This window comes from Anolis sagrei, chromosome X, assembly GCF_037176765.1.
Source record: "Anolis sagrei isolate rAnoSag1 chromosome X, rAnoSag1.mat, whole genome shotgun sequence".
In the NCBI taxonomy this organism is placed as follows: domain Eukaryota; kingdom Metazoa; phylum Chordata; class Lepidosauria; order Squamata; family Dactyloidae; genus Anolis; species Anolis sagrei.
The window spans coordinates 52840482-52865917 of record NC_090034.1 but is presented as its reverse complement, the minus strand read 5'-3'; the positions used below and the strand labels follow the sequence as shown (position 1 = coordinate 52865917).

The 25436-nt window shown below is 43.1% G+C and overlaps 1 long non-coding RNA gene across 2 annotated transcripts in view; it reads left to right on the top strand.

Annotated features, from left to right (window-relative positions):
• Positions 1-20984, top strand: part of LOC132781094 (uncharacterized) — a 68188-nt gene extending 47204 nt beyond the window's left edge. Inside the window, exons 2-3 of one of the 2 annotated variants that reach the window (XR_009631965.2) lie at positions 4276-4432; positions 20525-20984. This is a non-coding gene — a long non-coding RNA (uncharacterized lncRNA). Of the gene's footprint in view, positions 1-4275; positions 4433-9937; positions 10706-20524 lie in introns of those variants that run through there. The other variant, XR_010910522.1, reaches the window with a different exon arrangement.
• Positions 20985-25436: the final 4452 nt, after the last annotated feature.

Genomic DNA, 25436 nt, shown 5'->3' with positions numbered 1-25436 from the left:
TCCGGGGCAGAGAGTTCCACTGCTGAACGGCTCTCACAGTCAGGAAGTTCTTCCTCATGTTCAGACTGAATCTCCTTTCTTGTAGTTTGAAGCCATTGTTCTGCGTCCTAGTCTCCAGGGAAGCAGAAAACAAGCTTGCTCCCTCCTCCCCATGACTTCCCATCACATATTTATACATGGCTATCATATCTCCTCTCAGCCTTTGAATTAAAATTACCATATTGAATTCAAATCTGATTTTTTAAAATTTTTATTTGCTGTGCATTCGAAGAGGGGTGGTCTTATACGGCGAGTATATCCCAAACTCTATATTTTAACTGGAAAAGTTGGGGGTCGTCTTATACGCCCAGTTGTCTTATATGCCAGAATATACCGTAATAGTTGTTGGTATATTTTCTTTATTGGTTTTGTGTCCGTTTTTATTATTTTGTCCCAGAATGTGTCCTTTGTTTCAAAACCTGTTTTGATGTCTATATTAAAATTTTCTTTGATTTGATGATATTGAAACCATGAAATGGTTGGGTCCATTAATGTTAGTTCTTCTTGTGATTTCAGTGTTACCTCTTGCATTTTATTTTTAACTAGCTGTCCCCTGCCACGCGTTGCTGTGGCCCAGTCTGGTGATCTGGAAAATAATGAGAAAATGTTGGTTTCTAATATATGTAATGTCTTTATGCTTGTGGGTAAACAGTATTCCTTGCTGTTTCTTTGTCAGTGTTGATGTGGAGATTGTCTGGTTTGCCTACTCTGGAACATGCAATATATAATTGTCCTTCTTTAGGGGTCCCTTTCAAATCTTTGATACTGCACCTGTCATATACATATATATGTGTGTGTGTGTGTGTGTGTGAATGGCTGGATGGAACTTTGTCAGGAGGGCTTTGATTATGTTTTCTTGCCCTGGTGAAGGGAGTTGGACTGGATGGCCTTAAGCAGCATTCCTCAACCTGGGAAGTCAAGACCTCGGGCGGGGGGGGGGGGGGGGTCACCAGGGGGTTGTCAGAAGGTCATCAAAGACCACCAGAAAACACAGAATTTTCTGTTTTTCATGGGGGTTCCATGTGGGAAGTGTGGCCCAATTTCATCGTTGGTGGAGTTCGAAATGCTCTTTGATTGTAGGTGAACTATACATCCTAGTAACTACAACTCCCAAATGTCAAGGTCTATTTTCCCCAAACTACATCTGGGTTTACATTTGGGCATACTGAGTATTCGTGCCAAGTTTGGTCCAGATCCATCATTGTTTGAGTCCACAGTGCTCTCTAGATGTAGGTGAACTACAACTCCAAAACCCAAGGTCAATGCCCACCAAACCCTTCTAATGTTTGCTGTTGGTCAGGGGAATCTTGTGTGCCAAGTTTGGTTCAATTCCATCGTTGGTGGAGTTCAGAATGCTCTTTGATTATAGATGAACTATAATTTCCCACAAGTACAACTCTCAAATGACAAAATCATAATTTTTTGAGTGATGGTCACTCCTTGTGGAGTGAGACGTTTTGTTGCCAAATTTGGTGTGATTTCGTTCATTGGTTCTATTGTTTTTAAGGTACTCATTATGCACAGAGCATTTTTATATAGATAGATAGATAGATAGTTGGTTATATGTCAACCATTTTTCTCTGGGGAGTTCTCTCCTATGATAGGCTTTGTTGGGTGAAAACCACAGTGTTGTCCTTTGGTATAGTCTTTCTTTGTATTTATTCCAGGTCTGGATAAGGGCGGCGCCTATCGAATGGTTTCTAAAGTTTCTCTCTGTTTTTTCCTTTCCTCTCCAAAGGTGGGCATGCCATCCCTGAACAATATCAAAACCTTCTAAAGCAAGTATTTCCTTTTCCCCCCAGTGTTGCCCAATCTCGTATCCAACTCAGAGCAACTGCATCATAATACAGTTGGAGCTCTGGTAAGCCTAGGCCTCCTCTTTTTTTGTCATCAATTAAATTTTTGGAGCTTATTCTATTTTTTTGCCTCTCCAAATAAATTTAATTATCTCTTTTTGCCAATTCTGTGGCATTTTTCTTGATTTTAATATAGGGAGTGTCTGGAATGTAAATAAGATGTCCGGTAGGATATTCATTTTTATGATTGCTATTCTACCCAGTATGGAGAGGTTCAGATGTTCCCACTTCGTTAATTTTCTTTTTATTTCTTGCCATTTATTTCATAATTATTTTTTGTGAAGTGCATGTTTTTGGGTTTGTTTTTTTTTTTGTTGTGTCAGGAGCAAGTTGCTTCTGGCGTCAGAGAATTGGCCGTCTGCAAGGACGTTGCCCAGGGGATGCCTGGATGATTTGATGTTTTTTTTATCATCCTTGTGGGAGGCTTCTCTCATGTCCTCGCATGAGGAGCTGGAGCTGATAGAGGGAGCTCATCCGCCTCTCCCCGGATTCAAACCTGCGACCTGTTGGTCTTCAGTCCTGCCGGCACAGGGGTTTACTAGATGAGATTATTATGCCTAAGTATTTTACCTTTGTAACTTCTTTGATTCTTGTTTTTTCCTAGAGTTTCTCTTTTCTTTCTTTACAGATATTCTTAGTGATGATTTGTGTTTTATCTGTTTAGTTTTAATCCAGCCACTTCTCCACATTTCTCTATTTCTCGCAGCCATTTATTTATACCAATTAAGGTATCTTCTATAAAACTTCTATAAAACACACTATGTCATCTGCAAATGCACGGGTTTTATATATATGACCAGAGGTGGCCCTAGGTAATTTTCAACGGAAAGCAAACAGTATTTTGGTGCCCCCCCCCCCCCCAACCAATCACTGATATATATTTTCTGTTCGTCGTGGAGGTTCTGTGTGCCATATTTGGTTCAATGCTATCATTGGTGGAGTTCAGAATGCTCTTTGATTGTAGGTGAACTATCCATCCCAGTAACTACAACTCGCATATGTCAAGGTCTATTTTTCCCCAAGAGCGCCCCTGCGCAAAATCAACTATACTGCGAATGCTTACTTTGCATAATGGTTGAGCCGCCATGGTATATGACTTTTCGTTCTGAGGCCTTTTACTTCTTCGTTCTTCCTTATGTTGGTTAATAGGGTCTCGAGCCCTAAACGGTTCTGGCCCAACTTACCTGTCCGAACGCATCTCCTCCTATGAACCAGCTAGGACATTAAGATCGTCTGGGGAGGCCCTACTCTCGGTCCCACCTGCATCACAGGTATGTCTGGCGGGGACAAGAGACAGGGCCTTCTCAGTGGTGGCCCCAGTGTGGAACGCCCTTCCTACATAAATTAGATCGGCCTCCTCCCTATTGGCATTTAGAAGGAAAGTGAAGACCTGTTTGTTCGAGCTGTTGAATAGGCAGTGTAATGAACATAGGAATACGGAACAACGGATGATGAGATTGGATCTTGATTTTACTTGAGACGCTAATGAGAGGTTATATTGATGTATTGTCGAAGGCTTTCATGGCTGGAATCACTAGGTTCTTGTGGGTTTTTTCGGGCTATAGGACCATGTTCTCGAGGCATTTCTCCTGACGTTTCACCTGCATCTATGGCAAGCATCCTCAGAGGTAGTGAGGTGAGGCACTTTGGAAGAAATCCCGCTTGGTCTTCCCCTATTGTAGTGCTTAATAGTTCCTTTAGTCTTGAGGCCAGTACCCCGGTAAATATCTTGCAATCTACGTTGAATAAGGAATTTTTACTGATGTACTATCTGTGTTTTCTTTGTGTATTATTGAAATTATTGCTTCTTTTCCATGAGTTTGGTATATTCCCTTCTTCTATTACATTGTTCATCACCTTCTGTAATTGTGGTATTAATATATCTTGGAAGACCTTATAGATCTGGTCCCGGAGCTTTATCTATTGGCATATTTTGTAAAGTCTTTTTTATTTCTTCGCGTGTAACTTTTTTATTTACATTTTCTCTCTATTCTTCTGTTATTCTTGGGATGTCCTGTTTCCCTAGATAGTGCATTATTTTTTCTCTAGGTATATTATCATCTTTATATATTTCTTTGTAATATTTTACAAATTGATCCATAATATCTTTAGTGTGGTGGTAGCTTTTCCCTTTTCCCTCTATTTTTTACTATTGCAATCTTCCTCGCTAGCCACTTCCCTATCTTGTTGGCATTCTTGAAGTGGTATTGTTTTGCAAATTTGAGATTCTTTTCCATCTCATCTAATTGTAATGTGTTCATTTGTTTCCTTAATAGTTCCAAGTGGATAATTTTTTTATTTTGTGGTTCCTTTTTAGCCTGGTTTTCCCAACTTTCTATTTCCTTCTCTAGTTTGTTGTATTCCTCTCTTTTGGATCCAGATGTCTCAAGCACAAAAGGAGAAACAGGAGAAGAAAAGGAACATGGAGAAAAAAGGATCGGGGACAGGAAGAAGAGGCTCCCTTCCAGAAGAACAGGGGATTAAAGATGTAATTAGAAAAATTATGAAACTCCAAACAGAAGTCAAAAAGATACAAGGTAATCAAAATACACAAAACAAAATAATTAGAGAAGAAATGGATGAAATAAAACAGGAAATGAAGGGTCACTTATAATAATCAAAGAAGAGATTAAAACTATGAAAGAAGATACAGAGAAGTTGAAACAAGAGAACAAAGAGCTACTAAATGAAAACAAGATCATTAAAACCGAACAAGGAGTTATGAGAAAAAAATCCACAACCTGGAAGGAATAATAAACTCAATTCAAACTCAACAAGAGTCCTTATAAATGAAAGAGAAAAAATACCAACTAAGATTTAGAAACATAAATGAGGAAGACTACGAAAACATTAAAGAGATTATAATGGACATGATAATACATATCACCAAAAGAACCAAAATGGATATTGAGATTAATTTAGATAGGATTTTCAGAATTCAAACAAATTATTCAAAATAGTAGAACACCTAGATATGTGATTGTTTGCTGCATAAGGAAAACATTGAGGGATGAGATATTGAAAGAAAACATGAATTCACCAATTTAATACAAAGGAAATAAAATAGCAATCTTAAAGGAAATTCCATCAATAACACTGGAAAAAGACGCGAATACTACTTTTTGACAGATGAATTAAAGAAAAGAAATGTTAAATTCAAATGGGAGAAGAAAGAGGGCCTAATGGTAACATGGAAGGAAACTAAATATTGGCTTACATCCGAATTCAAAGCAAAGGCATTTTGGGAGAAATTTATTAAAATGAAGAAAAAGAGAAAAAAGAAATGAATAAAGAAGAAGGAAACAAACCGAGTGCATCATACAAAAAAAAAAAACAGAGAAGAAGATTCATTAGGAACATCGCGAATAAAAGAAAATGAAGAATATGACACAGGGTTGCATACTGTCCCCCATGCTGTTTAATATCTACATGAAGCCGCTGGGTGAGATCATCCGGAGTTTCGGGGTGCGGTGTCATCTGTACGCAGATGATGTCCAACTCTGTCACTCCTTTCCACCTGCTACTAAGGAGGCTGTCGAGGTCCTGAACCGGTGCCTGGCCGCTGTAACAGTCTGGATGAGGGCGAACAAACTGAAACTAAATCCAGACAAGACAGAGGTACTCCTGGTCAGTCGCAAGGCCGAACGGGGTATAGGGTTACAGCCTGTGCTGGACGGAGTCGCACTCCCCTTGAAGGCGCAGGTTCGCAGCTTGGGTGTGACCCTGGATTCATCGTTGAGCCTGGACCCCCAGGTTTCAGCGGTGACCAGGGGAGCATTTGCACAGCTCAGGCTCGTGCGCCAGCTGCGCCGGTATCTCGGGAAGTCTGACTTGGCCACGGTGGTACACGCTCTTGTCACATCCCGCCTGGACTACTGCAACGCTCTCTACGTGGGGCTGCCCTTGAAGACGGCCCGGAAGCTTCAGCTGGTTCAGCGTGCGGCAGCCATGTTACTAACTGGAGCGGGTGGCAGGGAGCACACAACACCCTTGTTGTCCCAGCTCCAATGGCTGCCGATTTGCTACCGGACCCAATTTAAGGTGCTGGTTTTGGCCTACAAAGCCCTAAACGGTTCCGGCCCAAAATACCTTTCTGACCGCATCTTGGCCTACGAGCCCACGAGGACCTTGAGATCATCTGGGGAGGCCCTCCTCTCTATCCCGCTTGCCTCTCAGGCATGGCTGGCAGGGACGAGGGAGAGGGCCTTCTCGGTGGTGGCCCCCCGGCTGTGGAACACTCTCCCCGCACACATCAGACAGGCGCCCTCCCTCTTGTCCTTTCGAAAAAGCCTTAAGACATGGCTGTTCGAGAGAGCATTCAATTAAGTGCTAGACATTACGGTAATGAGAATTGGAATGGAACAAGGAATATGAGACTGGCTATGATTCCACTAAGAGACGAAGCGGATTTTTAGTGTAGTCTGTAATTGTTGTGTAGTTATATGTTGTTGAAACTGGCTTTTTGTAATTGTCTTTTATGTGTACTGTACACCGCCATGAGTCGCCCTTATGGGCTGAGAATGGCGGTTAATAAGTGCATCAAATAAATAAATAAATAAATGACAACAGAAGGAAAAGACCAAGAGAAAAATCACCCAAAGATTATACCGCCCAAACCAGGGGTCCCCAAACTTTTTGAACAGGGCCGGGTCACAGTCCCGCAAACTGTTGGAGGGCCGGATTATAATTTGAAAAAAAAATGAATGAATTCCTGCACATATATTATTTGCAGTGCAACCCCCCCCCCCCCAAAATCAAAAAACAAAAACCCACACTTCTATATAAATAAAAATGTAATGTTCGTTTGTGGGATTAACAGAACTCAAAAACCACTGGGTGAATTGACACCAATTTTGGACACAAGACACCTAACAACCCAATGTATGTCCTTCACACAAAAAATTGATTTTGTCATTTGGGAGTTGTAGTTGCTGGGATTTATAGTTCAACTACAATCACAGAGCATTTTGAACCCCACCAACAATGGAATTGAACCAAACTTGGCACACAGTTCTCCCATGACCAACTGAAAATACTGGAAGGGTTTGGTGGGCAGTGTCCTTTCGTTTTGGAGTTGTAGTTCACCTACAGTCAGAGATCATTGTGGACTCAAACGATGATGGATCAGGATCAAACTTGGCACAAATACTCAATATGCCCAAATTTGAACACTGGTGGAGTTTGGGGAAAATAGAATCTTGACATTTGGGAGTTGTACTTGCTGGGATTTATAGTTCACCTACAATCAAAGAGCATTCTGAACCCCATCAACGATGGAATTGAACCAAACTTGGCACACAGTTCTCCCATGACCAACAGAAAATACTGGGAGGGTTTGGTGGGCAGTGTCCTTTGGTTTTGGAGTTGTAGTTCACCTGCCTCCATAAATCACTGTGGACTCAATGATAGATCTGGACCAAACTTGGCACTGATACTCAATATGTCCAAATGTGAACACTGGTGGCGTTTGGGGGTTGTATTTGCTGGGTTTTATAGTTCAATCAAAGAGCATTCTGAACTCCACCAATGATGGAATTGAACCAGTCTTGGTACACAGAACTCCCATGAACAACAGAAAATACTGGGTTTAGTGGGCTTTGACCTTGAGTTTTGGAGTTGTAGTTCACCTGCCTTCACCACGCCGGTGTTTCCTGGCCATGCCCACCCAGCGCCGCTCCATCAATTGCAGACACCCTCTGCTCCAGCCGCTCTGCTCTGCAATGGACCCACCTGGGAGGCTTCTCCCTCCCACACAGGCAGAGCGGCCGGAGCAGAGGGTGTCCGCAATTGATGAAGCGGCGCCAGGTGGGCATGGCCAGGGAAGCTGGTGTTCCCTGGCCACGCCCACCCTGCGCCGCTCCGTCAATTGCGGACACCCTCTGCTCTGGCTGCTCTGCTCTGCAGAGGACCCACCTGGGAGGCTTCTCCCTCCCACACAGGCAGAGCGGCCGGAGCGGAGGGTGTCCGCAATTGGCGGAGCGGCGCCAGGTGGGCATGGCCAGGCCAGAAATGCCCTCAGCGGGCCGCATACAGCCCACGGGCCATAGTTTGGGGACCCCTGCTCCAAACGGACAAGACAAAGACAAATACAGACTTAGAGGAAGAGACCAATGACAACCATGGCCTGGAGAATTAAGATCTACTGTAATAATGTTAATAGATTGAATTCCCCTAATAAAAGAAAAAAAAATTGGCAACACTTAAAAAAAGGTAGTTACGATTTAATCCCGTTAGAAAAAACACACATTGCACAAAAACATACTGCTTATTTGGAACAAAAATCTCTGGGAAAGATGTATTATGCATCTGGCCCGGAGAAAAAGAAAGTTCTAGTGACGTATATAAATGAAAAAGTCAATTTTTAATTGTACAAAATGCATAACGTTGTGGGTGAACTAAAACTCACATCATGCCAGGTTAACCCCAAGAAACTCTATCAGTATTTAAAGTTTGTTATGCTGGGTAAGTTTGCTCTAGATGCAGCATCGGTGGGGTTCAGTGTTCAGGAAGGTTAGTTCCCCCCAAACTCCTCCAGGAATAAAATTTCGGCATATCAGGTGATCCGTGATTGGGTTCACAATGTTCTCTGGATGTAGGTGAACTACAACTCCCCCAAATCAAGGTGAATTTTCCCCAAAGACCTCCAGTATTGTTTGCAGGACTTGGGGGCTTTGTGTGCCAAGTTTGGTCCAAATTCATCTTTGGTGGAGTTCATAGTGCTGCTCTTAGATTGCAGGTGAACTATACATCCCAGTACCTAGAACTGCTATAAATCATGGTGAATTCTCCCCAAACCCCTCCAGTATATTCAGTTGCTGATGAATTCCTCTGTTTGGTGTGTGCCATAGAAAAGAGTAGGAAGGGGCTATGGGAGAGGCAGTGGGCGGGCTCATGCAAATTCCACACCAGTCGAGAGAGTAAGGAACACTGGGATGTCTGTGGTGGAGGAAAAACAGAAAATCTAGGATGAAATTTTCCCTGTATGAATGCCTTCACTTGGGTGGTGAGCAGTATGGAGTTTGTGGAGGACTTTGGCAGGGCTCTTGGGTATGTTCACAACACTCACAATAACCTGCAATGTCATTGGAGGGAGGGCCTTTGGTGTTTCCTGGGTAATGGGAGCTATAGCTGTTTGTGGAGGTGGAAGCTTGTCTGTGTAAGTGGACAGCCCAGCCACATACACCCATATTTTCACATTTATTTTTTGGATAGATAGATAGATAGATAGATAGATAGATAGATAGATATACAGTAGATATAGATACTATAGAGAAATAGGGTCCCTTTCAACTTTGGGGTTTCCATGATTCTCTAGCCCTATTTCGACTTGAAAGGCCACTGAGAAAAATGGGAAGGCAGAGGATTAATGCCAAATAGATTGTCACTCTGCTGGTCAAATTCTGCATTAGAGATAGAGAAATCAAAGGAAAGGTTGGACTAGGACCGGGTTCAGAAGCAGTTTGCATGCAGCTTCCCTCTTCCTTTGCTTCTTGCTGCTGCATTTCTATCTGTGTCTTTTTTTAAACTATATCTCCCAACTATTTTTGGCCGTCGGTCTTAGCAGCTCAGTGGGATTATGCCGCCTTAATGCCCCAGGTCAGCTTTTGTGTCCCAGAACATGCAGGTAAGGACACTGGAAGCACACGAACACAAAGGATTTATTTGTAGTATTTCACTTTTTAATTTAATTTCATTTATTTAAAATTTTATATATTTCTATATGTTTTCTATATTTTTTGATTTCATATATCTTACATGTTGTATATTTTATTTTATTATTTTACATTTCGTTTTATATTTTATATCTTATTATATTTTCTATTTTACCATTTATTTTATTTTATATCTTATTTATTTTATAATTATATATATATATATATAAAATTTTCTATTTTACCATTTATTTTATTTTATATTTTATATCTTATTTATTTTATATATTATATTATATTATATTATATTATATTATATTATATTAGATATGTAGACACACACACACACACATATATATATAATTTTATATTTTATTATATTTTTCATAGAATTATAGAGTTGGAAGAGACCTCGTGGGCCATCCAATCCAACCTCATTCTGCCAAGAAGCAGGAATATCGCATTCAAGGCACCCCCGACAGATGGCCACCTCGCCTCTGCTTAAAAGCCTCCAAAGAAGGAGCCTTCACCACACTCTGGGGCAGAGAGAGAGAGAGAGTTCCACTGCTGAACGGCTTTCACAGTCAGGAAGTTCTTCCCCATGTTCAGGTGGAATCTCCTTTCCTGTAATTTGAAGCCATTGTTCCATTGCATCCTAGTCACCAAGGCAGCAGAAAACATTTGCTCCCTCCTCCTTATGACTTGGCCATCATGTCTCCTCTCAGCTTTCTGTTCTTCAGGCTAAACATGCCCAGCTCTTTAAGCCACTCCTCATAGGGCTTGTTCTCCAGACCCTTGATCCTTTGATTCCTCTAAGACAGGAGTCCTCAAACTAAGGCCTGAGGGCAGAATATGGCCCTCCAAGGTCATTTACCCATACATGGCATTCATTGATCTTGCAAAGGCATTCAACACAGTGAATCGCAGCGCTCTCTGGACCATCCTCCCAAAAATTGGGTGCCCTAACAAATTTGTGAACATCCTGCGGCTCCTCCATGATGACATGATGGTATCAACTCCACTGGACCGGCCATGTTGTCCAGATGCCCAACCACCGTCTCCCAAAGCAGTTGCTCTACTCCAAACTCAAGAACGGAAAACTGAATGTTGGAGGACAGGAAAAGAGATTTAAAGATGGGCTCAAAGCCAACCTTAAAAACTCTGGCATAGACACTGAGAACTGGGAAGCCCTGGCCCTTGAGTGCTCCAGTTGGAGGTCAGCTGTGACCAGCAGTGCTGTAGAATTTGAAGAGGCACGAATGGAGGGCGAAAGAGAGAAACATGCCAAGAGGAAGGTGCGTCAGGTCAACCCCAACCCGGAACGCCTTCCACTGGAAACTGCGGGAGAAAATGCAGATCAAGAATAGGGCTCCACAGTCACCTACGGACCCACCAGTACACTGACCTTGGAAGACTATCCTACTCGGACAACAAGGGATCACCTAAGTAAGAAAGAAAGAAAGTTTATATTTGTTAAAATAGTTCTTCATTTTAATTATTGTATTGTTTTTAAGTGGGGTTTTTTTCTGTACAAATAAGATATGTGCAGTGCGCATAGGAATTCATGGGGGTTTTTTTCAAATTATAATCTGGCCCTCCAACAGTTTGAGGGACTGTGACCTGGCCTTGTGTTTAAAAAGTTTGAGAACCCCTGCTCTAAGTCATTAATGAAGATGTGGAACAGGACTGGGACCAGGATGGAACCCTGCTTGTGGCACTCCACTCGTCACTTCTTTCCAGGATGAAGAGGAAGCATTGGGGAGAATCACCCCCTGGGTTCATTCACTTAACCAATTCCAGATCCACCTCACCGTAGTTTTGCCTAGCCCACATTGGACTTCTTGCCAGAAGGTCATGGGGGACCTTGTTGAAGGAAGGCCTTCCAGAAATCCACATACACTCCATCTACAGCCTTCCCCACATCTACCCAGCTTATAATTCTATCGAAAAAAAGAGATCAGATTAATCTGGCATGACTTGTTTTTGATGAATCCATGTTGACTATTAGCGATGACCACATGCATTTCTAAGTGTTTGCAGACCACTTCCTTAATGAGCTTTTCCAGAATCTCACCTGGTATCGACGTGAGGCTGACCAGACATTGTTAATTGTTTGGGTTGTCCTTTTTTCCCTTCTTGAAGATAGGAACCACATTTGCCCTCCTCCAATCTGCTGGGACTTGTCCTGTTCTCCAAGAAGTCTCAAAGATGATTGCCAGTGGTTCTGAAATAACTTCCGCTAGTTCCTTCAATACTCTTGGATGTAGTTGATCCGACGCTGGGGACTTGAATTCGTTTAGAGCGGCCAGGTATTCCTGGATGATTTGTTTACCTATTTGGGGTTGGATTTCCTCTAATCCAGTGTTTCTCAACCTGGGGGTCGGGACCCCTGAGGGGGTCGCGCGGGGGTGTCAATTCCCCCCAAACCCCTCCAGTTATCAAATTTCAACATATCAGGTATGTGTGTCAAGTTTGGTCCAGATCCATCAGTGTTTGGTTTCACAGTGCTCTCTGGATGTAGATGAACTACAACTCCCCCAAATCAAGGTGAATTTTCCCCAAAGACCTTTAGTACTTTTTGCTGGTCATGGGGGCTCTGTGTGCCAAGTTTGGTCCAATTCCATCTTTGGTGGAGTTCAGGCGGCTCACTGATTGCAGGTGAACTATACATCCCAGTACCTACAACTCCAAAATGTCCAGGCCAATAACCCTCAAGCCCCACCAGTATTCCGATTTGGGCATATCGGGTATGCATGCCAAGTGTGCCCCAGATCCATCATTGTTTGGGTTCATAGTGCGCTCTGGATGTAGGTGAACTACAACTCCTATAAATCCTTCCAAAGACCTCCAGTATATTTTTTGGTCATGGGGCTTCTGTGTGCCAAGTTAGTTCCAGGTCCATTGTTGGTGGAGTTCAGAGTGCTCTTAGACTGCAGATGAACTATACATCCCAGTACCTACAACTCCTATAAATCATGGTGAATTCTCTCCAAACCTCTCTAGTGTGTTAAGCTGCCGATGAATTCCTCTGTTAGCTGTGTGCTATAGATAAGAATAGGAAAGTGTTATGGTAGAGGCAGTGGGTGGGTCATGCAAATTCTACACCAATGGAGAGAGTAATAAGAAACACTGGGATGCCTGTGGTGGAGGAAATACATAAAATCTAGGATGAAATTGTCCCCCATGGGCAGCATGGTGGTGGGCAGTATGGCGTTTGTAGAGGACATTGGCAGGGCTCTTGGACATGTTCAAGAAATGTCACAAGGGGGGTGTCGGAGGGATCACCAAAGACCATCAGAAAACAGTATTTTCTGTTGGTCATGGGGGTTCTGTGTGTGAAGTTTGGTCCAATTCTATCATTGGTGGGCTTCAGAATGCTCTCTGGTTGTAGGTGAACTATAAATCCCAGGAACTACAACTCCCAAATGTCAAGGTCTGTTTTCCCCAAACTCTACCAGTGTTCACATTTTGTCATATTGAGGATTCGTGCCAGGTTTGGTCCAGATCCATCATTGTTTGAGTCCACAGTGCTCTCCTGATATAGGTGAACTACAACTCCAAAACTCAAGGTCAATGCCCACCAAACCCTTCCAATATTTTCTGTTGGTCATGGGAGTTCTGTGTGCCACGTTTAGTTCAATTCCATCGTTGGTGGAGTTCAGAATGCTCTTTGATTGTAGGTGAACTATAAATCCCAGCAACTACAACTCCCAAATGAGAGAATCAATTCCTCCCCCACCCCCCCCACCCCCCACCCCAGTATTAAAATCTGGGCATATTGGATATTTGTGTCAAATTTGGTCCAGTGAATGAAAATACATCCTGCATATCAGATATTTACATTAGGATTCATAACAGCAGCAAAATTGCAGTTATGAAGTAGCAATGGAAATACCTTTATGGTTGGGGGTCACCATACCATGAGGAACTGTATTAAGGGGTCGCAGCATTAGGAAGGTTGAGAAACACTGCAAATCTTTCATTGACTCCATATTTATTTTATTTTATATTTATTTTATTTCCTCCAACACCACAGTTCAAAAGCATCTATCTTCCTTTGCTCATCCTTCCCTATGATCCAGCTCTCACATTTTATTTTATATTCTATATATTGTGATATTTTTTACTATATCTTATTATTATTATTATTATTATTATTATTATTATTTTATTTCTCACTCGCCTCATGACTTGAGGCATATTACAGCATGTATATATATATATTTATATTTGTATATGTTATATATAATTTTATATATTATATATAATTTTATATTTTATGTTCTATATATTTTTCTATTTCATTTTATATTCTCTATGTTATTTTGTATTTTACGTTTTATATATTTTTATATTTTATTATATTTTTATTTTATTTTGTAAATTATTTTATATTCTATATTCTATAATTTATTATTTATATTATATTATTATAGTCTAAGGTAAAGGTAAAGGTTTTCCCCTGACATGAAGTCCAGTTGTGTCCGACTCCGGGGTGTGGTGCTCATCTCCATTTCTAAACTGAAGAGCTGGCATTGTCCATAGACACCTCCAAGGTCATGTGGCCGGCATGACTGCATGGGACGCTGGAGCAGTACCTATTGATCCACTCACATTTGCATGTTTTCGAACTGCTAGGTAGGCAGAAGCTGGGGCTGACAGCAGAAGCTCACACTGCTCGCCGGATTCGAACCTGCGACCTTTCGGTCAACAAGCTCAGCAGCTCAGCGCTTTAACCCACTGCTAATATATATCATTATATATTATATCTTTTCTATGTATTATTTATTTTCTATATATTTTAGAAATATACATTTTATGTATATCTATATATATAAAAAGGGAAAGGGCGTTCAACGGGACAGCAAAATGCGAAAAACCCCCGACGAAAACTCACCAAATTTGCCATGCACATATCTCAACCCACAAGGTATGCACAACACTCATCAAAATTCCAAACAACATTTCAACAAACTCACAATTACAAAAACCAACTGAGCATGCGCAATGCCCAGGGGAGGAAGTACACACGCAATGCACTCTGGGAACTGTAGTTCTACAATGCGGCCTACCTGCTGACACTGAAGCCCCGGCCTGGGAGTTGGAGCTCGGCCGGCTGTGCTCGCTGAGGGCCAGGATGCTGCGCGACCTGCGGAGGCTGCGCGGGAGGCCCCCGCTGCGTGCCTTTGTGGTCCGGACGGGAGAGACCGCGGCCCGGCTCTGCCGAGGACAGCCCATCGGCCACCGCAACGCCCGGCCCAGGACGCCCCCGCACACCGCCGCCTGGCTCCGCCATTGGTGAGGAAGGGGAAGGAGGGAAGGAATCGGGAGAGGGAAGAAAGGACGGAAATGAGGGGAAGGGGTGTAAATAGCAAGGAAGGAAGGAAAGAAAGAAGGAAAGAAAGAAGAAAAGTGGGAAGGGGAAGGGAAGGTGAAGGAAGGAAGGAAGGAAGGAAGGAAGGAAGGAAGGAAGGAAGGAAAAGTTGAGAAGGTATATGAAACAAGAAAGAAAGGAAGAAAAGAAAGAAGAAAGGGAGAGAAGGAGGATGGGAAAGAAGGGAGAAAGGAAGGAAGGACGGAAGAAGAAAGGAGGGAAGGGAAGGTGTATGAAGGAAGTAAGGAAGGAGAAGTTGAGAAGGTATATGAAAGAAGAAAGGAAGGAAAGAAAGAAGAAAGGGAGAGAAGGAAGATAGGAAAGAACGGAGAAAGGAAGGGAAGGAAGGAAGGGAGGGAGGGAAGGTGTATGAAGGAAGGAAGGAGAAGTTGAGAAGGTATATGAAAGAAGAAAGATAGGAAAGAAAGAATAAAGAGAGAGAAGGAGGATGGGAAAGAAGGGAGAAAGGAAGGAAGGAGGAAAGGAAAGAAAGATAGAAAAAAGAAGAAGGGGAAGGGAAGGTGTCAAAAGGAAGGGGAATTTGGGAAGGGGAAGAGAGGAAAAAAGCGAAGGAAAAAGAGAAAGGGAGGGAAGAAAAGAAAGAAAGAAAAGGAAGTCTGGAAGTCGAGCGAAGGAAGGAAGGAAAGAGAGAGGGAAGAAAGGAGAGAAAGAGGAAGGAAAAAAGGGAAGGAAGGAAAGAGGAAGAGAAGGAAGGAGGAGAGAAGAAAAGAAAAAAGGGAAGGGAGGAAAGACGGAGCAAAGGAAGAAGAGAAAGAAGGAGAGAAAGAGGGAGGGAAGGAAAGAAATAAAGAGAAGGAAGGATGGGAGCAAAAAGCTAAGGAAGGAAGTAAACAGGTAGAGAAGGAAGAAAGGAAAGAAGAAAAGGAAATGAAGAAAGGAGTGAAAGAAGGAGAGAAAGAGGGAGAGAAGGTTGGCCACAGCAACGCGTGGCGGGTAAAGCTAGTTATTTTATATTTTATATGCGATATATTTTAATATTTTATTACATTTCTAATTTTATATTTCATATTTATTTATTATTTATTTATTTCCTATATTTGTACCCTGCCCTTCTCCCCCCCGATAATATATATTATCATATCGTATTATATATCTCATATTATGCTATATTTTATTTTATATTTCATATTTCATATTACGCAATATTTTAAATTATTACATGATATCATATTATGGTGGGAAGTGAGGGACCTATAATCCCTATCCATTCTCTGCATCGTAAAAAATCTCGACTTTCCCTCCTTCGGATGTGCCTTGCACAAGCAGCATTCATTCGGTGCATCTACACTGTAGAATAAAAGCGGTTTGACCCCACGTTGTGCCCTTCTGCAAAGCCCTGTTGGAACAACATTATCCTCTTCCTCTACTTTCCCATTTTTCCTTTAAAAAAGTGACTTTCTCTCATTCTTGAAGGCAAACACTTCAGCGGAGATGGCGCCTTATTATGTAAAGGCCTAATAGGCTTATAAAGCCAAGCTGGTGTTTGCCTTCTTATTGCTGTCCTCTTTCATCGTAAAAAAACCCACCGCAAATAGCCTTGATTACTTTCTCCATTGAACCAAAACAATATCTTTTTACGAGACTTTTATTTCTGGTACCGCTCTCCGTCGGGCCAGATGTCCCACCAGAAATCACTTCCGATAAAGTTGTTTTTCTTTTTCTGGGCAAAGTTGATTCGGAGGAGTTTGAGGCTGAGAAAGTGCGCTCTCGCTCTCTCACTCACCTGCTGCAAAGGTCTTCTCAAGTCATGGAAATCACCAGTCATGGAAAACACCAGTTTCCCCAGCAACAATGGCTCCTCATGGGCATTTGGCTGATTGGGTCTTGCTTGTTTGGGGGATTTAGGAATGGTCCCATTAGGAAACGTATAAGGATGTGGGTGGACTACAACTCCCATCATCCTGGGTCACATCCCACTCAAACGCTGCCAGTATTCAAAGTTGGCCATGTTGAGTATGGAAGCCATTTTTGGTCCAGATACATTGTCAGTTGGGTTCACAATATTCTCTGGATGTGGGTGGACTACAACTCCCATTGTCCATGCTCACCCCCCCCCCCCAAAAAAAGACCACCAGTATACAAAGTTGGTCATGTTGGGTATGTGTACCAAGTTTGGTCCAGATTCATCATCAGTTTGGTTCACAGTGCTCTTTGGATGTGAGTGGACTACAACTCCCATCACCCTGAGTCAAGTCCCACCAAATACTGCCAATATTCAGAATTGGTCATAGGAAGTATATTTGTCAAGTTTCATCCAGGTCCATGATCCGTTGGGTCCACAGTGTTCCCTGGATGAGGGTGGACTACAACTCCCATCATCCTGGGTCAGGTTCCCCCCCCCCCCCCAATGCTAGTATTCATAATTGGCCATGTTGGTCCAGATCCATTATTCGTTGGGTTCAAAGTGCTCTCTGGATGCAGGTGGACTACAACTCCTATCATCCTGGGTCTACCCCTCCCAAACTCTCCAGTAGATAGATACATACAAACATATTACGGTATATAGATAGATACAGACCCCACTGCATGGGGATGTATTATTTCTGCGATATATATAGGCAGTGGATAAACAGAGGCTGGAATTCCTTGTCCAAAGACGATTAAGACGCAGCGTTGAGGACCGGATTAAAAGGCTGGAGGACAGCCAGAGAGGCAGCGTAATTCCTTTCTTGCTGTGTTCTTGGCAAAAGAAAAGAGATTACATTCAATCAAATGTACACATATACATCTAATATGTGTGTGTGTGCATATATAACAAAAGTATCTATGTATCTGGACCAAATTTGCAACATAAGACCCATCATGGTCAACTGAAAACACTGGTGGGGGTGTGTGTATGACAGATAATGATGGAACTTGTAGTCCACCCACATCCAGAGAGCCATGCGAATGTCACTAACAATAGAAATTACACTGGATGATGGGAGTTGTAGTAAACCTACCCACATCCAGAGAGCCATGTGAACCCTACTGATGATGGAAATGACACATGATGATGGGAGCTGTAGTCCACCCACACCCAGAGAGCTATGCAAACACGACCAACAATATAAATTACACCGGATGATGGGAGTTGTAGTGAATCCACCCACACCCAGAGAGCCACACGAACCCCACCAGAGCCAGAAATGACACATGATGATGGGAGTTGTAGTCCACCCATGTCCAGAGAGCCATGCAAGCCAAACCGGCTATTGAAATGACACAGGGTGATGGAAGTTCAACCACATCCAGAGCCATGCAAACACCACCAACGATGGAAGTTACACAGGATGATGGGAGTTGTAGTAAGCCCACCCACATCCAGAGAACCGTGTAACCTCACCGATGATGGAAACGATACATGATTATGAGAGTTGTACTCCACCCACTGTGCACTGTGAACCCCGCTGATGAAAATGACACCGGGTGATGGGAATTATAGTCTAGTCATATCCAAAGAGCCCTGCAAACACCACCAACAATTGAAATAACACAGGATGATGAGATTTGTAGTCCCCCTGCATACCAAGAGCCCTGTGAACCCCTCCGACAATGGCTCTGGACCAAACTTGGCAAATATACTCCTCATACTGGCAGGATTTCAAAGAGGACTTGTGGGAGGATGATGGGAGTTGTAGTCCACCCATATCCAAAGATCCATGTGTATCCTACATTCAGAGAGCTGTATGTATTTACAATAGGAACATTCATAAAATCCAAAACCAAGCAATGACTATTTGTAATCAACAGCATTAGAAAGTACCATATCTGGGTATTGCTGGGTACCTAAGGTCATCTATACACACAATAAAAGTGAAAATATGTACCGGCATGTGTGTATGTGGCTGGAGTGTCCACTTACACAGACATTGTAGGTTATAGTGAACTGTGAAGCCAAACAATGCTGGATCTGGACCAAACTTGGCATGCATACCTGATATGCACAAATTTCAATACTGGTGGGTTGTGAGGGGAATTGGCCTGGACATTTGGGAGTTGTAGATACTGGGATTTATAGTTCACCTGCAACCAGTGAACACTCTGAACTGAGATGGAATTGGACCAAACATAGCACACAGAGCCACCATGATCAACAAAAAATACTGGAGGTCTTTGGGGGAAATTCACCTTGATTTGGGGGAGTTGTAGTTCACCTTCACCCAGAGAACACTGAACCCAGACACCGATGGATCTCAACCAAAAAGGGCACACATATCTGATATGCCGAAATGTGCTTACTGGAGGGGTTTGGAGAAACTGCCCCTCCTTTCTGGGAGTTGTAGTTCACCCACAATCAGAAACCTCCACCGATAATGGACCTGGACCACACTTGGCACACAGAACCCCCATGGCTTGCTCAACCTACTGGAGGGGTTTGAGGGGACTGACTCACCATAGTGGGAGTTGTAGTTTACCCTACAGCCAAAGAGCACACTGAACCACACCGATGATACATCTTGAGCAAACTTGCCCAACATAACAAAATTTAAGTACTGATGGAGATTCTTGGGGTGAACCTGGCATGATGTCAGTTGTAGTTCCCCCACAACCTTATGCACTTTGTACAATTAAAAAACTGACTTTTTTAAATAACCCAGGCAACGCTGGGTACCCAAGATAGTAATCTATATATATATAAATGCTCTGTTCGTTTTGAGTGACATCATAATTCAAAATCCACTGGACAAATTGCCGTCAAATTTGGCCACAAGACACCTACTAACCCAAGGAGTGACCATCACTAAAAATGAATTTTGTCATTTGGGAGTTGTGGTTGCTGGGATTTATAGTTCACCTACAATCAAAGAGCATTCTGAACTCCACCAACGATGGAATTGAACCAACCTTGGCACGCAGGACATCCATGACCAACAGAAAACACTAGAAGGGCTTGGTGGGCATTGACCTTGAGTTTTGGAGTTGTAGTTCACCTACATCCAGAGAGCACTGTGGACTCAAACAACAAAGGATCTAGACCAAATTTGGCACGAATACTCAATATGCCCAAATATGAACACAGAAGGAGTTTGGGGGAAATAGACCTTGACATTTGGGAGTTGTAGTTACTGGGATTTATAGTTCACCTACAATCAAAGAGCATTCTGAACCCCACCAAAGCCAAACCTCCCACACAGAACCCCATGACCAACAGAAAATACTGGGTTTTCTGGTGGTCTTTGGCAACCCTTCTGACACCCCATGGTGACCCCCCCAGGGGTCCCGACCCCCAGGTTGAGAAATGCTGCCTTAAGGCCGTCCAGTCCAACTCCCTTCACCAGGGCAAGAAAACATAATCAAAGCCTTCCTGACAAAGAGACATCCAGCCATAGATATAGACATAGACAGACAGATAGACAGACAGACAGACAGATAGATATGATTCACGCACACACACATGTGTATATAACAGATATAGTATCATAGATTTGAAAGAGACTCCTAAAGAAGTACAATGATATGTTCCATGTTTCAGAGTAGGCAAACCAGACACTCTCCACATCAACTCTGACAAAGAAACAGCAAGAAATACTGTTTACCCACAAACATCAAAGAATTACATATATTAGAAGCCAACACTTTCTCATTACTTTATTTTCCAGATCACCAGACTGGGCCACAGCAACTCCTGGCAGGGGACCGCTAATGATGATGATGATGATGATGATGATGATGATGTGGGATTTCTGGCTAAAGCATCTCCCAAAAGGATGTCCACTCTCTTTTTTGATGATGATGATGATGATGATGATGATGATGATGATGATGATGCTATGGGGGTTCTCTGGATATCTTTGGTTCCATTCAATCCTATTGCTGTGCTTCTTTTCCTTGAGGCAAATCCACCTGTCTGTTTCTCCCCTTTTTGGGACCAAACTGACATCTCCATCTTCTTGAAACCTGATGTCGACCCTGTCTGGATTTATTATATTTCGCCCCCCTTGCTTGCATCTGTCATAGAAAGCCGTTGACGTTGATTATGCTCAAAGTAGGTTAGTGGGCCAGGCTGGTGCTAGGAAACCAGCGGCAGATCTATGTAGCCGGCCTTTGATTTGCTCTCCTGCTCCGACCCCCCCCCCCCCCCGGCCCCAACACATTTGGAACCATTGGACAAAAAAGGGTGCCATAGGGACCTCTAAAGGCCATCCAGTCCAACTCCACTCTGCAATAAAGGACGGCACCATCCAATCCCTCCCAACAAATGACCATCCATCCTCATGGAGTTAGAAGAGACCCCAAAGGCCATGCAGACCAACCCCATTCTGCAATAAAGGACAGCAGCATCCGATCCCTCCTGACCTCTGCTTAAAAACCTCAAAATTGCCATATTCTTCTCCCTCAGCCAGGTGGCGCCCTTAGGGTGGAAGAGCCAGGTAGGAAGTCTGTTTGTTGCAGGTTGTATTAGCACCTTCACAAACCTGTCAAGGTGCTAGTCCTCTTTGAGGATGCCCTGGATATCTTTGGCTCTCTGTTTCCACCCATTTTCCTCAAACTGAGACTTTTCTTTAACGCCATTCTTGTGCAACCCATTATTTTCCCCATTAATCATATTGGTCTCCCTCGATTCAATATATTGCCTTGTTTTAATTTTTTTAAACTGAGTTTCAACTTGGCTTTATACCTCTTAAAATGTTTTAGCTGAAAGGAAATCAAAGGGAGATAGACAGGGCCATAGCCAGAGGGAGGGTTAAGGGTTCTAACCCCCAAAGGGGTTCTAACTTACCCTCCAAACCTGGTTTATTCAAGAATTTTAACTGGTTAAACAAGTTATGAGTAAACTAGGTTTCTTTTTTAACCTGACACATTTCAGGGCAGGGCTGAACTTTTAACCCCACCACCACCACCACCACCACCATCAGCCCCCACCCCCCGCTATGGCCCTAGAGAGACATGCTATAGATGGACGTGTGGATGGATGCATAGTTGATGGATAGATGGATAGATAGGCAGAAATAAGTAGATGGATGGGTAGGTAGGTAGGTAGGTAGGTAGGTAGAGTGATGGATGGATGGAAAGATAGATGGATGGAGATGGATGGATAGATAGATAGATAGATAGATAGATAGATAGATGGATAGTGAGGGAGATGGATGGAAATATAAATGGATGGGTAGATAGATAGAGTGATGGATAGATTGATAGATGGATGATGGATTGATAGATAGATGGATAGAGAGGGAGATGGATGGAAAGATAGCTAGATGGATGGGTAGATAGAGTGATGGATGGATGATGGATTAATAGATGGATATAGAGGGAGATGGATGGAAAGATAGCTAGATGAATGGGTAGATAGACAGAGTGATGGATGAATGGATAGATGGATGGAGATGGATAGATAGATAGATAGATAGATAGATAGATAGATAGATAGGGAGATGGATGGAAAGATAGCTAGATGGATGGGTAGATAGATAGATAGATAGATAGATAGATAGATAGATAGAGTGATGGATGGAGGGATGGATAGATAGATAGATGGATGGAGATGGATTGATAGATAGATGGATAGAGAGGGAAATGGATGGAAAGATAGATAGATGGATGGGTAGATAGATAGAGTGATGGATTGATTGATCTTTCTTCTTCTGTCTTAGGCGATCCCTCATAGTCCGAGGATGATGGTCCTCCAAGTTCGGTGTCATGGCGGTGGGTCCGTAGGTGACTGTGGAGCCCTATTCTTGATCTGCATCTTCTTCCGCAGTGAGGGCATTGGTTTCCAGGTGGAAGGCGGTCTCGGACGGGGTTGGCTTGACGCGCCTTCCTCTTGGCACATTTCTCTCTTTCGCCCTCCATTCGTGCCTCTTCAAATTCTGCAGCACTGCTGGTCACAGCTGACCTCCAGCTGGAACACTCAAGAGCCAGGGCTTCCCAGTTTTCAGTGTCTTTGCCAGAGTTTTTAAGGTTGGCTTTGAGCCCATCTTTAAATCTCTTTTCCTGTCCACCAACATTCCATTTTCCGTTCTTGAGTTCGGAGTAGAGCAGCTGCTTTGGGAGATGGTGGTCGGGCATCCGGACAACGTGGCCGGTCCAACAGAGTTGATGGTGGAGGACAATCGCTTCAATGCTGGTGGTCTTTGCTTCTTCCAGCATGCTGACGTTTGTCCGCTCGTCTTCCCAAGAGATTTGCAAGATTTTCCGGAGGCAGCGCTGATGGAATCGTTCCAGGAATTGCATGTGACGTCGGAGACAGTCAACATCTCACAGGCGTATAGCAGGGTTGGGAGGACAATAGCTTTATAAACAAGCACCTTGGTCTCCCTGCTCTCTGCTTCATTTGAAAAAATGCTGCACTCACAGAGCTCAGGCGGTGTTGTATTTCGGTGTCGATGTTGACTTTGGTGGAGAGATGGCTGCAAAGGTAGGGGAAATGGTCAACATTTTCTAATGTTACACCATTAAGCTGTATTCCTGGCATTGGAGAGGGGTTGGCTGGTGACTGCTGGAACAGCACTTTGGTTTTCTCGATGTTCAATGACAGGCTGAGTTTCTCATATGCTTCTGCGAAGGTGTTTAGAGTGGCTTGTAGATCTTCTGAATGCGCACAGACAACATTGTCATCAGCATACTGGAGTTCTATAACAGATGTTGTTGTAACCTTGGTTTTGGCTTTCAGTCTGCTGAGGTTAAACAGCTTGCCATCTGTCCGATAGATGATTTCCACTCCGGTGGGAAGCTTCCCATCAAGAAGATGAAGTATCATAGCGATGAAGATGGAGAATAAAGTTGGGGCAATAACACATCCCTGTTTGACACCTGATTCCACCTTAAATGGGTCACTTTGGGAGCAATTGCTGTCCAAGATAGTTATCATCATGTCATCATGGAGGAGCCGCAGGATGTTCACAAATTTGTTAGGGCACCCGATTTTTTGGAGGATGGTCCAGAGAGTGCTGCGATTCATTGTGTCGGATGCCTTTGCAAGGTCAATGAAAACCATGTACAGAGGTTGATTTTGTTCCCTGCATTTTTCTTGGAGCTGTCGTGCAGGATGGATTGATAGATGGATGATGGATTGATAGATAGATGGATAGAGAGGGAGATGGATGGAAAGATAGCTAGATGGATGGGTAGATAGATAGATAGATAGATAGATAGATAGAGTGGGGAGTATTTAGTCAGATATCAATTGTACAAGTTCTCCCACTTCAAAAGATGAGAGAGGCCTGTAACTGACATCATAGGTAGACCTCAACTATGAGAGACAACATGAGAAAACGCATCCAGAAAATCACATTGTCTGATTTTTAACAAATTTATTTGCAAATTATGGTGGAAAATAAGTATTTGGTCCATAACAAAAGTTCATCTCAATACTTTGTTATATATCCAGAGGTCAAATGTTTTCTGTAAGTCCTCACAAGGTTGGCACACACTGTTGCTGGTATGCTGGCCCATTCCTCCATGCAGATCTTCTCAAGAGCAGTGATGTTTTGGGGCTGTCGCTCAGCAACACGGACTTTCAACTCCCTCCAAAGGTTTTCTATAGGGTTGAGATCTGGAGACTGGCTAGGCCACTCCAGGACCTTGAAAAGCTTCTTACAAAGCTACTCCTTCGTTGCCCTGGCGGTGTGCTTGGGATCATTGTCATGCTGAAAGACCCAGCCACGTGTCATCTTCAGTGCCCTTGCTGATGGAAGGAGGTTTGTACTCAAAATCTCACAATACATGGCCCCATTCATTCTTTCATGTGTGCGGATCAGTTGCCCTGGTCCCTTTGCAGAGAAACAGCCGCAAAGTATGATGTTGCCACCCGCATGCTTCAAAGTAGGTGTGGTGTTCTTTGGATGCCACTCAGCATTCTTTCTCCTCCAAACACGACAAGTTGTGTTTCAGCCAAACAGTTCCACTTTGGTTTCATCTGACCATATGACATTCTCCCAATACTCTTCTGGATCATCCAAATGCTCTCTAGCAAACTGCAGTTGGCCCCAGACATGTACTGGCTTAAGCAGGGGGACACCTCTGGCACTGCAGGATCTGAGTCCCTGGCAGCGTAGTGTGTTAGTGATGGTAGCCTTTGTGACGTTGGTCCCAGCTCTCTGCAGGTCATTCATTAAGTTCCCCCGTGTGGTTCTGGGATTTTTGCTCACCGTTCTTGTGATCATTTTGACCCCACAGGGTGAGATCTTGGTGGAGCCCCAGATCGAGGGAGATTATCAGTGGTCTTGTATCTCTTCCATTTTCTAATTATTGTTCCCACAGTTTATTTCTTCACACCAAGCAGCTTGCCTATTGCAGATTCAGTCTTCCCAGTCTGGTGCAGGGTGGCAATTTTGTTTCTGGTGTCCTTTGACAGCTCTTCAGCTTTCACCATAGCGGAGTTTGGAGTGTGACTGCTTGAGGTTGTGGACAGGTGTCTTTTATACTGATTACAAGTTCAAATAGGTGCCATTACTACAGGTAATGAGTAGAGGACAGAGGACCTCCTAAAGAAGAAATCTTGCTTGTTTGTAGGTGACCAAATACTTATTTTCCACCATAATTTGCAAATAAATTCATTAAAATCAGTCA